Source organism: Salvelinus sp. IW2-2015, unplaced genomic scaffold, assembly GCF_002910315.2.
Source record: "Salvelinus sp. IW2-2015 unplaced genomic scaffold, ASM291031v2 Un_scaffold5260, whole genome shotgun sequence".
Classification (NCBI taxonomy): Eukaryota; Metazoa; Chordata; class Actinopteri; order Salmoniformes; family Salmonidae; genus Salvelinus; species Salvelinus sp. IW2-2015.
This window is the reverse complement of record NW_019946525.1, coordinates 20019-30527: the sequence shown is the minus strand read 5'-3', so window position 1 is coordinate 30527 and position 10509 is coordinate 20019. Positions and strand designations below refer to the sequence as shown.

At 39.5% G+C, this 10509-nt stretch overlaps 1 long non-coding RNA gene across 2 annotated transcripts; it reads right to left on the bottom strand.

Moving 5' to 3' along the window:
* Window positions 1-110: 110 nt before the first annotated feature.
* LOC112078103 (uncharacterized) lies at window positions 111-1486 on the bottom strand. 2 transcript variants are annotated; one of them, XR_002895593.2, is made up of 3 exons: window positions 602-1486; window positions 330-391; window positions 111-203 (listed from the first exon to the last, which is right to left on the bottom strand). It is a non-coding gene; the product is annotated as an uncharacterized lncRNA (long non-coding RNA). The 2 variants fall into 2 exon arrangements; XR_002895592.2 differs by having other exon boundaries at window positions 136-206.
* Window positions 1487-10509: the final 9023 nt, after the last annotated feature.

The window sequence follows — 10509 nt, the reverse complement described above, 5'->3', positions numbered from 1 at the left end:
TCTCTCCTCCCTTCTGTCTTTCCTCCCTTCTCTCTCTCCTCCTTGTTTCATGCTTTTCTTTCTGGGCTCTGATGGTGAGAACCATGATGACATCATCAGACTGACTCAGTGTTCTGTTTTAGTGTTGGGGTGGAAGTAAACCCTGCACACTCACCACTCTGCTCTCTGTCACTCTGTCTCTTAGCAGCCTTCACCACAGCTGACTTCTGAGGAACACACACATTAATTATACACTTGGATTTAGTCAAACCAGCTCAGAGAGAGAGAGAGKGAGAGAGAGAGAGTAGACTGAGCGTGTGTGGAAGACATGGGAGATGTGACATGCTGACCTTGTTTCTGACGTATGCTGACCTCCTGCTCTTTTCATGGTCCAGAAGCATCTCCATCACCTCTATAACACACAACAACAAGAGTTGTTGCTCCTCATGAATGAACACATTTCATTTAGAAGTCACTTATCGCCTATAGTCTTTTAAAGTCTTTAGAAACAGACCACAGCTATAGCTACAACAAGGCCTTCTTGGGACCTTTTAAAGGAGCCTGTAGTAACTTCAGGTGTAGTGTGTGTGTGTGTATAGTATTTCTGAAGTATTGTGTGTACCAGCAATGTCGCTGTCCTCTGAGCTCTCTCTGTCTGACGTTTGTTGAGTCCAGAACCCAAACCTAGACAACCTCCTCTGAGAGAGTAGAGAGAGAGGGAAGGATATGTTTATTAAGCAACACACACAAACATAAAGTGAATAATTTCAGTGGATACAGTGCCTTCGGAAAGTATTCAGACTCCTTCCCCGTTTCCACATTTTGTTACTTTACAGCATTATTCTAAAATTGATTAAATAAAACATTTCCTCATCAATCTACACACAATAACCCATAATGACATCACAATACCCCATAATGACATCACAATACCCCATAATGACATCACAATACCCCATAATGACATCACAATAACCCATAATGACATCACAATACCCCATAATGACATCACAATACCCCATAATGACATCACAATACCCCATAATGACAAAGCAGAAACAGGTTTTTAGATACTTTTGCAAATGTATTAAAAATAAAAAACAGTATATAGACCCTTTGCTATGAGACTTGAAATTGAGCTCAGGTACATCCTGTTTCCATTGATCATCCTTGAGATGTTTCTATAATTTGATTGGAGTCAGCCTGTGGTAAATTCAATTGATTGGTCAGATGGAAAYGCATACACCTGTCTATATAAGGTCCCACAGTTGACAGTCCACCAGTCTAATGTCCATTGCTCGTGTTTCTTGGTCCAAGCAAGTCRCTTCTTCATGTTGGTGTCCTTTAGTAGTGGTTTCTTTGCAGCAATTCGACCATGAAGGCCTGATTCACGCAGTCTCCTCTGATCAGTTGATGTTAAGATGTGTCTGTTCSTTGAACTCTGTGAATTATTTATTTGGGCTGCAGTCTGAGTTGCAGTTAACTCTAATGATCTGCAGCAGAGGTGCAGCAGAGTTAACTCTAATGATCTGCAGCAGAGGTGCAGCAGAGGTAACTCTGGGTCTTCCATTTCCTGTTGGCGGTCCTCAGTAGAAACAGTTTCATCATAGCGACTTGCATGGTTTTGCGACTGTACTTGAGAAACTTTTCAAGTTCTTAACATTTCCGGATTGACTGACCATCATTTTTAAAGCATAATGTACTGTCATCTCTTTGCTTAGTCTGAGCTGTTCGGACCAATAATATGGACTTGTCTCTTTACCAAATAGGGCTATTCTTCTACATACACCCTACCTTGTCACACAAAACAACTGGATGGCTCAAACGCATTAAGAAAGAAATTCCGACGAATTAACAAAGAAAACACCTATAATTCTGATAATTGAAATCGATTCCAGTACCTCATGAAGCTGGTTGAGAGAAATGCCAAGAGTGTGCAAAGTTCATACAAGCAAAGGGTGGCTACTTTGAGAGAATCTCAAAAAACATAATTTTGATTTGTTTAAACACTTTTTTGGGCTACTACAATTCCATATTTGTTATTTATAGTTGTTGATTCTTCACATAATTCTACAAGGAGAAAATAGTAAAAAATATAAAAAAACCGGAATGAGTAGTTTTCCAAACTTTTACTGTACTGTTGTAAATGTGATAAATTTTCCTTTTGTTTTTATACATTATGCAAAAATGTCTAAAAACCTGTTTTTGCTCTGACATAATGGGGTATTGTGTTTAGACGGATGGGGGAAAAAAACAATTTAATCAATTTTAGAATAAGGCTGTAACGTAATACGTTCCGAATGCACTGTATGTGTCACGCCCTGACCTTAGAGAGCCTTTTTATTTCTCTATTTGGTTAGGTCAGGGTGTGATTTGGGTGGGCATTCTAGTTTTTCTATTTCTTTGTTGGCCGGGTATGGTTCCCAATCAGAGGCAGCTGTCTATTGTTGTCTCTGATTGGGGATCATACTTAGGCAGCCTTTTTTCCCACCTTAGTTTGTGGGATCTTGTTTTTGTATAGTTGTTGTGTTAGCGCTACAAAACTTTACATGTCGTTTATCTTTCTTGTTTTTTGGTGTTCATTTAATACATTTATGATGTACGCCTCCCACGCTGCACCTTGGTCCGATCGTTCCATCAACGAACGTGACAGTATGTGAGAATGTGGCTGAGAATGTGTCTGTGTTTTTGATTAACTATTTTTGTGGATACCAGAGGTCCTCACAAGGATAGCAAAACAAGGAAAATTCGGACAAGTGGGGACATTTTGCCGGTCCCCACAAGGAAAAATGCTATTTTAGGCTTAGGGATTCGGTGTAGGGTTAGAACTAAGGTTATGGTTAGGAGTAAGGGATAGATATAGTTTTAGAATGAGGGGTTTTGGGTGAAGTTTAGGGTGAAGTTTAGGGTTATGTTTAGGACAATAGGATTTTGCATGGGAATCAATTATTTGGTCCCCACAAGGATAGCAATACAAAACTGTGTGTGTGTGTGTGTGTGTGTGCAGCATATGGCTGATATAGCACTTTCCACTGAGTCTGCTTCAGCTCCAGACAGACTGGCCAAGAGACTGAGGACAGACACATAATCCCCTCACACTGAGTCGCTGTGTGTGTGTTGTGTATATGTGATGTGTGTGTTGTGTATATGTGATGTGTGTGTTGTGTATATGTGATGTGTGTGTTGTGTATATGTGATGTGTGTGTTGTGTATATGTGACGTGTGTATTGTGTATATGAGGGGAGAAGGACTGTGTGTGTGTTGTGTATATGTGAGGGGAGAAGGACTGTGTGTGTGTTGTGTATATGTGGAAGGGGGGGAGAAGGACTGTGTGGTGTGTTGTGTATTGTGAGGGGAGAAAGGACTGTGTGTGTGGTTGTGTATATGAGGGAAAGACTGTAGTGTGTGTTGTGTAATTGAGGGAGGAAGGATCTGTGTGTTGTTGTGTGTTGAGGGGAAGGACTGTGTGTGCTGTTGTGTGATGCGGGGAGAAGGACTGTGTGTGTTGTTGTGTGTATGAGGGAGATAGGACTGTGTGTGTGTTTGTCAGGTTTATATCTCCCCCTGTTGACAGGGATATGCTAACGAACCCAACTAGAATTCTGCTGCCAACAATAGGACTAATGAATAGATGTGTAAATGCTGACTGCCAGAACAATAGAGACTAATAATGGATGTGTAATGCTGACTCCAGAACAATAGAGGACTAATGATGGATGTGTTAATGCTTGACTGCCAGAACAATAGGACTAATGAATGGATGTGTATAGCTGGACTGCCAAGAACATAGAGACAATGGAATGGATGATGTAATTCTGAACTGCCAGGAACCAATAAGACTACATGACATGGATGTGTAATGGCTGACTGCCAGAACAATAGAGACTATGAATGGATGTGAAAGCATGACTGACAGAACAATAGACTAATGAATGGATGGTGTAATTCTGACCTCCAGAAAGCAATAGAGACTAATGAATGAGATGTGTAATTTGCTTGCCAGAACAATAGAGACTAATGAATGAGATGTGTATTCTGGACTGCAGAACAATAAGCAGATAATGAACTGGATGTGTATTCTGACCTGACAGACAAATAAGGGACTCAACTGAATGATGTGTAATTCTGACTGCCAGTAAATAGAGACTAAGATGGAATAGGTGTAATCTGACTGCCAGCAAACAATAGGAATAAATGAATGCGATGTTATTCTGCTGACCGAACATAGACGATAATGAAGGATGGTTAATTGCGATGACTAATTTCTCGACTGCCAGAACATCAATAGGACTAAATGAATGGAATGTGTAATGCCCTGACTGCGAAATCAATAGAGACTCAATGAGATGAGCTGTACATTCTGACTGCAGCATCTAAAGATGTGAACGAGGAGCACAATAGAGACTAATGAATGGATGTGTAATGCTGACTGCCAGAGACAATAGAAGACTAATGAATGGCATGTGTAAATGTGACTTGCACAGAACAACTAGAGACTGAATGAATGGATGTGTATTCTGACTGGACAGCGAATTAGAGACTAATGATGAGTGTGTAAATTTACTGACTGACAGACAATAGAGACTAATGAATAGATGTGTAATTCTGACTGACAGAAAATAGAGACTAATAGTAATGATGTGTAATTCTGACTGCAGAACAATAGGGACTAATGAATAGATGGTGTAATGTGACTGCCAGAACAATAGAGACTAATAAGGAGATGTGAATTCTGACTGCCAGAACAATAGAGACTATGAATGAGATGAATTGGTAATGCTGACTGCCAAACAATAGAGACTAATGATGGATGTGTAATGTCTGATGCCGAACAATAGAGACTAATGAATGGAGTGTTAATGCTGACTGCCAGAACAATAGAGACTAATGAATGGATGTGTAATGCTACTGCCAGAACATAGAGACTAATGAATGATGTGTATGCTGACTGCCAGAACAATAGAGACTATATGAGGGATGTGATTGTAAATGCTGACTCCAGAACAAGAGACTTAATGAATGTGTGTAATTCTGGAACTGCAGCAATAGAGACTCATGAATAGATGTGTAATGCTGACTGACCAGAACCATATCGAGACTATGAAGGGATGTGTAATGCTGACATGGCAGAACAATAGAGGACTAATGACTGGATTGTAATCTGACTGACAGAAATAGAGACTAATGAATGGATGTGTAATCTGATGCACAGAACAATAGAGAACTAATTGATGGAATGTTGTACATCTGATGACAGAACATAGAGACTAATAGAATGATGTGTAATGCTGACTGCCAAACATAAGCGACATGAATGGATGGTTAATATCTGATGCCAGAGACTATATAGATGAAAGATAGACAAAATGAATTGATGTGTAATTCTGACTGCCAGAACATAGTAGGACTAATGATGATGTGTAATTCTAACTTGAGCCAGAACAATGAGAGACTAATGAATGAGATGTGTAATTCTGGACTGCCAGACAATAGAGACTAATAGAATAGATGTGTAATGCTGACTGCGAACAAAGAGACTAATGAATATCTGTAATTGCTGACTGCACAGAACATGGAATATGATGCATGAGACAATAATGAATGATAGATGTGTAGATTGCTGACTGGACAAATTAGAGACTAATGGATGGATGTGTAATTGTGACTGACAAACAATAGACATGAATAGAGTGACTGATGAGCAGGTAGATGGTTGTAATTCTGACTGACGATAGAACTAAATGAGGTAGCCTGACTGGCAAATGATACTGAATGATGTATTTCTGACCAGAATAGAGAACTAATGAATGGATGTGATCTGCACATGAAAATTATGATGGATGTGAAATGCCAGACAAACAATAAGAACTTTGAGCAGACACAGTAAATGAATGGATGTGTAATTCTGACTGCCAGAACAATAGAGACTAATGAATAGATGTGATCGTTCTTGACTGCCAGTAACAATAGACTAATGCATGAGTGTTAATTGCTGACGCAGACAATAGAGATAATGGAATGAGATGTGTAAATTCTGATTGCGACTAGGCTAAATAAGTCTGGAACAATAGAGACTATGAATGGATGTGTAATTCTGACTGCCAGAACAATAGAGACTAAATGAATGGATGCTGTAATGCTGGACTGCCAGAACAATGGGACTAATGAATGGATGTGTAATGCTGACTGCGAACAATAGAGATAATGATGGGATTTGATTTGCACAGAACATAGAGACTAATGAATGGAGTGGTATTGCTGACAAAATAGAGATAATGAATTGATGTGTTAATTCTGACTGACCAGCAGACTATAGAGGATCGATAAGAAACAATAGTAATGGATGTGTAATTCGTGCACTCCAGAACAATTAGAGACTAATGAATTGAATGTGTAAGGTGACGCAGCAATAGAGACTAAATGATAGATGTGTAATGCCTGGGGACTTGCCAGAACAATAGGGACTAATGAATGGATGTGAAAATCTGCTGCCAGAGAACGAATAGGACCAATGAATGGATGTGTAATGCTGACATGCCAGAAACAATAGAGGACTAATGATGGTGTGTATCTGACTGCCAGAACAATAGGACTAAATGAATGATGTGTTAATGCTGGACTGCCAGAACAATAGGAGACTAATGAAGGATGTTGTAATGCTGACTGCGCAGAACAATAGGACTAATGAAGTAGATGTGTTAATGCTGGGACTGCCAGAACAATAGAGGACAAATGAGGATGTGTAATTCTGACTGCCGAAACATAGGAGACTATGAGATGGTGTGTAATGCCTGACTGCCAGAACATAGAGACTAATGAATGGATGTTGTTACATGTTTGACTGCCAGAACAATAGAGACTAATGAAATGGATGTGTTAATTCTGACTGCAGAACAATAGAGACTAAATGAATGGAGTGTATGCTGATGCCAGAACAATAGAGATAATGATGGATGTGTTTTTGACTGCGCAGATAACAATACGAGACTAATGAATGGATGGTAATTCTAGACTGACGAACAATAGAGGACTATGTGGATGTGTAATTCTGACTGACAGAACAATAGAGATAATGATGATGTGTAATTGATGACAGCAGAAGAATTAGAATAATGAATGTAGATGTGTAAATTCTGACTGACCAAGAACAATTAGAGACGAATGAGATGGTATGTGTAAGTCTGACATGCAGAACATAATAGGAGAACTAATGAATGGAGTGTAATGCTGACTAAGAACAATAGGACTACATGATATGGATGTTAATTCTGCCTGCCAGAACAATAGTAAATAATGGATGTGTATGCTGACTGCCGAACAATAGAGGACTAATGAATGGAGTGTGTATGCTGAACTGCCAGCAACAATAGGACTAATGAATGGTGTGTGATTCTGACTGGACAGAAAATAGAGACTAATGAATAGATGTTGCTAAATCTGACTGACAGAACAATAAGAGACTAATGATAGGATGTTGTAATTCTGACTTGACGACAATAGAGACTAAATGAAATGTTATTACCGACAAATAGGACTATAGATAGAGTGTAATTCTGACTGACAGAATAAGAGACTAATGAAATGGAGTGTACATCTGACTGCCAGATACAATAGAGACTAATGAATGGATGTGTAATCGACTGACAGAACAATAAGGGACTATGAATGGATGTGTAATTCTGATTGCCCAGAACAATAGACTTAATGAATAGGATGTGTACATGATGCTGACTGCCAGAACAATACGAGATAAATATGAATGGATGTTGTAATGCTGACTGCCAGAACAATATAGCTAATGAATGGATGTGTAATTCTGATGACAGAAAATAGAGGACTATGAATGGATGTGTAATTTGGCTGGACAATTGAGAAATACACAATAGAGTGATTTGAGCATAAACATGGCTAAATGAGATGTGTAATGTGACTGCCAGAACAATAGAACTAATGAAAGATGTGTAATTCTGACTGCCAGAACACATAGAGGACTAATATGAAATAGGATGTGTAATGCTGACTGCCAGACAACAATAGAGACTAATGAATAGATCGTGGTAATGGTCTGACTGACAGAACAATAGAGGACTAATGAAATAAGATGTGTATGCTGACCTGACCAGAACAATAGGAGACTAATGAAATGATGATTGTAATGTCTGACTGTCACAGAAACAATAGAGGAATAATGGTAAGGAAGGTAGATGGGACTGAAGAACAATATGAGACTAATAATGATGTGTAATGCTGATGACAGAAAATGAGACTATGATGGAGTTGTAATTCTTGACTGCCAGACAATAGGATAATGAAGATGGTATTGCTGACTGCCAGAACACAATAGAGACTAATGAATGATGTGTAATGCTGCAGCTGACAAGACATAGAGACTAATGAATGATGTGTAATTCTGACTGACACCGAACCAATAGAGACAAATAATGTGTAGTACTCAGCAATGAGCTATGTAATGTATTCTGACTGACAGAACAATAGAGACTAGATGAATGGATGTGTAATTCTGACTGACAGCAAATAGAGAGACTAATGGAATAGAGTGTAATTTCTGCATACAAATAGAGACTAATGAATAGATGTGTAATGTCTGGACTGCCAGACAATTTAGAGACTAATGAATGATGTGTAATTGCTGACTACAGAAACAATAGAGACTAATGAATGGATGTGTAATTGCTGAGCTAGTCAGAAACTAGAGACATATGCGGATGTGTAATCTGACTGCCTAGACAATAGAGCATATGACATGGATGTGTAAAAATGCTGACTGCCAGACAATAGAGACTAATGAATAGGATGTGTATGCTGACTGACAGAAACAATAAGGCACTAATTGAATATGGATGTAGTAATTCTGACTGCCGCTAGAGACAAGGAATGTATCTCGCCAGATAATGAACTATGATGGTGTGTTTAATTCTGACTGCCAAACAATAAGAATAATGAAAGTGATTGTGTTATGCTGACTGGCCAGACAATAGAGACTAATGATAGATGTTGTAATGCTCTTGACTCCAGAACAATAGAAACGTAATGAATAATGGATGTGTAATGTTAGACTGCAGAACGAATAGGACTAATGAATGATGGCTAATTCTGACTGCAGAACAATAGAGACTAATGAATATAGAGTGTGTAACTGCTGACTGCCAGTCTTTGGGAATTAACATCTGCGTCATCCCGTTGAAGGTCAAAAAGGTTAGGGCACGGAAAGCACTAAGCATGGATTGAACAATGGATAGATACATGTAACTGCCAGAATAAAGGAAACTCCAACATAAAGTGTTTTAACAGGGCTTTGGGCCACCACCAACCAGAACAGCTTCAATGAGCCTTGGCATAGATTCTARAAGTGTCTGGAAATCTATTGGAGGGACGCGACATCATTCTTCTATGAGAAATTGCATCATTTGGTGTTTTGTTGATGGTGGTTCGTTCCAGAATCTCCCATAAGTGTTCAAGTGGGTTGAGATCTGGTGACTGAGACACACCCTTTAAACCCCCTATACTCCGTTGAGACCCCTCTTTCAAATGGCTTATAGTTCATAAAGCTTTTATTCACCCTTTAAACCCCCTATACTCCGTTGAGACCCCTCTTTCAAATGGCTTATAGTTCATAAAGCTTTTATTCACCCTTTAAACCCCCTATACTCTGTTGAGACCCCTCTTTCAAATTCACTGTGATCTCTTATTCTATCCATGGCAGCCAAAATAATGGACAACTGTCCATTTTTATACATGACCCTAAGGATACTGGGATGTTCATTGCTTAATGAACTCAGGAACCACACCTGTGTGGAAGCACCTGGTTTCAATATACTTTGTTTGCCTCATTTCCTCAAGGGTTTCCTTTATTTTGGCAGTTACCTTTAAATAGATATATAGATAGATACACTACATAGCCAAAYGTATCTGGACACGTGCTTATCAAACATCTCATTCCAAAATCATGGCCATTAATATGGAGTTGGTCCCCCTTTGCTGCTATAACAGCCTCCACTCTTCTGGGAAGGCTTTCCACTAGATGTTGGAACATTGCTGCTATAACAGCCTCCACTCTTCTGGGAAGGCTTTCCACTAGATGTTGGAACATTGCTGCTGTAACAGCCTCCACTCTTCTGGGAAGGCTTTCCACTAGATGTTGGAACATTGCTGCTATAACAGCCTCCACTCTCTGGGAAGGCTTCCCACTAGATGTTGGAACATTGCTGCTATAACAGCCTCCATCCCTTCTGGAAGGCTTTCCACTAGATGTGGGAACATTGCTGCTATAACACCTCCACTCTTCTGGGAAGGCTTTCCACTAGATTTGGAACATGCTGCTATACACAGCCTCCCACTCTTCTGGGAAGGCTTTCCACTAGATGTTGAACATTGCTGCATCCACTTCAACTGCTCATGCTATTCGTCAACACGCCTCCACTCTTCTGGGAAGGCTTTCCACAGATGTTGGAACATTGCTGCTATAACAAGCCTCCACTCTTCTGGAAGGCTTTCCACTAGATGTTGGGA